The following is a 3,795-nucleotide window of genomic DNA, read 5'->3' as shown; positions in this document are numbered from 1 at the left end:
TTGAAATTGATTGGGTAATTTAGTGATAAAGTCCATTGAAATTGATTCTCACTTCCTAGAAGGAATGTCCCCCATGACATCCTTGCAAAGTGGCGTGATTAACAAGAAGAAAAAATAATTACATTGATGAGAAGCTTTATCGAGAGTTTTGAGTGCCAATTCTCTGAGCAATTCAAGTGGATGTCCAAGAGAATGACAGATCTTATGAGCCATCGAAGGTCTAAGGTGCGATATGCAATAAAGGAAGGAAAGACTAAGCCCACATATCTAGCTAAGGAGTAGATCCATGACACCCCTGCAAAAGCAACAACTGGAGGCTGCTAAAGCATGCATTGAAGGTTTAGGGACTTCTCACCTTGGTGCTGGTGGCTCTAGGTGCTTTTGTACATACTTTGTAAGTTTTCACTTTGTTTTTTCAATACACTTTATGAATTGGTAAATATGTGGAATATTCTTCTTTGAATGTGTGCAGATAGAAGTAGTGGGTTGTGGTTATACTCAAGAAGAGTATGACTTTGCATGGTCTCACGGAACTACCACCTTGTTTGACAAGATGGAGCAGGAAGGACCCAAGCTCAATTGGGTCCACATAACTATGTAAGTATATAATATCATTAAACATTAAACTTTACAATTTTCTAAATTTTACGTATAATTATGTATGAATTAGTTCATCTTTTCTACATCTTCGTATTTTTCTTATGTTAAATTATCCTAATAAAACTTGTGGTTCTAGTTATACACATACCTCTCGAGGAGCCATGGAAAGAGGCAAGAGGAGGGGCCGATGATCATGATGAGTAGTTGTTACATAGACCTTTTGTTTATACATGCGCATACTTTTTCTAAGAGTTATGTTTGTTATTTTTTTAAGATTGCTAGATTTGCCACTACCGCTTATTACTTACTTTGTAAGTCAACTTTCAAAATTTCCAAAGTATCAAGATTTTCTCAAATTTCCTAATATGCTGTTTATACTCCTTGTGATGTTTTTTTAATATCAATGAGTTACCTCCCCTTGAATCCAAATTTTTGAAATTTATGTATAATTTCAATTAACTTTTCTACATCTTTGTCTTTAATGTATTTATATGTAAAGTGCATGACTAGGTGCTGTGCGTAGAATGGGACAAAGTTGGGGGCCAACCTGTCCCATGCTACCTACATTATTTTAACCAATGTTTATATGATGGTTGATATACATATCGTGCATCCATAAAACCTTTGATACTCAATGTAGATACTAACATTTATTTTACTCCAAGCATCAGTATAATATAAAGACACCAGACTTATGAATATGTGACAACTATACCGATGGTCTTGTAAATCGATGGTGCTACCAACATCGTGCAACCAATTTTAGGCAAAATTAAAAACTAAGTCTAAATCATCAGTATGTACGATGGTATTAAGCTGATCTCTTATAGTGCATAATGCTTACATCTAGAGTCCAAATATAGCCATTCAACTACTCAAATCAAGGAGAAAAATCATTTCAAAACATTGAAAAGGTTGAATTGTATAAATCTCATAGAATTTTTTAAAATCAAAAATTTAATATTTTATGTAAAGGAATTAACTTTATATTAATGATACTTTGTTAAAAATGTATCTCACAAATCACTAGTAAAATCATAATTCCTATTTTATTTATTTTCATTAGATATTCATGTGGTCTTTCTGTTAAAAACATGTTTTATTCTTTAATTTTGAATGATATTTTCTTTGAGGATCATTGAACATAACAAATCATATAAAATTACTAAATAATTTATTTAATCTACTTGAAAAAGATATACTTTCTTTTTTATATGTTATTATCTTCTTTAGAATAAGGTGCGCATTTAAACAATATTACCATACTTAGAACACGGTACCACTTCTTTTATTAGTTACTCAAGTATCAATGAATGTTATTTAGTTAGGTTAAATCTCATAAAGAGATATAGGTTAGATTCACTTTCTTATCATCATAAAAGTAGAAATTAGACATGTGTATATTATAAATTAGGCAACTTATGATGCTGGATTTATCATGAATATGAGATAAATATTGATAATATTTTTAAAAATTAAGTTTTTATTTTTAATATCAACCACTCAAAATTTCTATAAGTGAAATATGTGTCATTAATGGATCTCGCTTGCTTTAGATATTATGTACTAGAACTATATTTCTTTCAAAAAATAATATTTACACAAATCTACAAAATATATCACTCGAAAAACCATGCTTGGAGATTTTTGCTAAGACTATGCACACATCCCTATGTGTAATAGAAACATTTTCAAGTTATCCTTTGCTATTTAGTCTATTGATTTGACTTAGGTCTTTAAATGGAGATGTCATGGATTTAAATCTTGAGGGTACCATCTCATAGGGAGGATCACATACTTTGGTGTTGAAAGATCCATGCCCCCTCCGCGCAACGAATTTTGGGATGCTAGCAGTGGAAGTAGCACTTCTTCCGTAGGGTAGAGCCTCTCACTCAGGGCCTCACCCATGGATATTCAGACAAGAGACTAATCCCTTACTTCTTCCAAAATCGAACTCGAAAAAACTTCCCTCGCCCAGCAGACTTAGGCAATTCCTTCATGATATTTTATTCTATAGTCAATGTCCACTAACCAAACTGATCCGACCGAACTAGTAAGTCTCATGGTCAGATCAAGGAAGAGACTTGCAATCAGATCATAGAGTCCAACATTGTTTTTCTCATCAAGAGACACAGTCGTTGATTCTTTTCCATAAAACAAGGGTTATCCAGGATTTACTTCAACTATCATAATTTACCAGAATGGAGTCTCATTTTAGGGATCCATCTGTCCAGCCTAACCCCATCCAATCCCATGGGTTAGCCAACTGTCCATCCACTGTTGTGATAGGATCCATTTAGGAATTTGGTTATGTTTTGCCCCACGCACCAGGGAAAAGAGTTCCCAGGCCCCCTAGCTGGCACTTCAAGCAAACTTCAAGATAGAGTCACACCACTTACACGTGTACCCAATATGAAATTGCATGTTTCACAGATTCAGCTCTCTTTAAAACAATCTTTTAATGAAACCATAGTATCACTGATCATAATCCTCCAAAATATCTAGCTTGAATCCTCCAAAAAATCTAGCTTGAATTCCAATTTACAATCATTCCTTCATCGGTGTATCTATGGCATCATTGGCAAAACTAGAACGCTCACCACCTGTTCACTCAGGGGCCTTTTCAATAGTTCCTAGCTCATATTTCTCAGAAATATAGTCACATAAGAAAAATCCACATGGACTCTCCATTGAAGATCAGCAAGATCAACCAATAGATCCATATAAAAGAGCCATGGACTCATCCGTTGAGGACCAGCAAGGCCAATCAACCAGATCCATGCCCGAGTTCAGAAAACAACTCTAACACTTTCTTCCATTTTCTTCCTCAATGCACGCATGGGTATCTTCAGTCTCGACGACCCCCCAGAGCCCGAGCACCATATGGTCAGCACCCTCTAGGCTCCTTCCTAGGTCACCTAGCGCTTCACTCATAGGCCGCTTCCAGTATTGTATTTTCATTCCTTAAGCTTCATTAATGAGAATTAATTCTAAACTTCCATTTACTCATTCGATCCTCGATCCTCCCAGGGATTCCAGATTCTCTTTTTTGAATAAGAATTATCCAAGTTTTCTCGATGGATATTTTCATATTCTTTCTCAAATTTCTCAAGTAAACTATATTCAATATTCTTCTTCTCAAGTAAAAGATTCATGGGATTTACAAAAATTAAATCTACCCATATTTCTCAATAA

This window comes from Cibotium barometz, chromosome 27 (genome assembly GCF_041138505.1).
Source record: "Cibotium barometz isolate CiBa-2024 chromosome 27, ASM4113850v1, whole genome shotgun sequence".
In the NCBI taxonomy this organism is placed as follows: domain Eukaryota; kingdom Viridiplantae; phylum Streptophyta; class Polypodiopsida; order Cyatheales; family Cibotiaceae; genus Cibotium; species Cibotium barometz.
Note: the sequence above shows the minus strand (reverse complement) of the source record.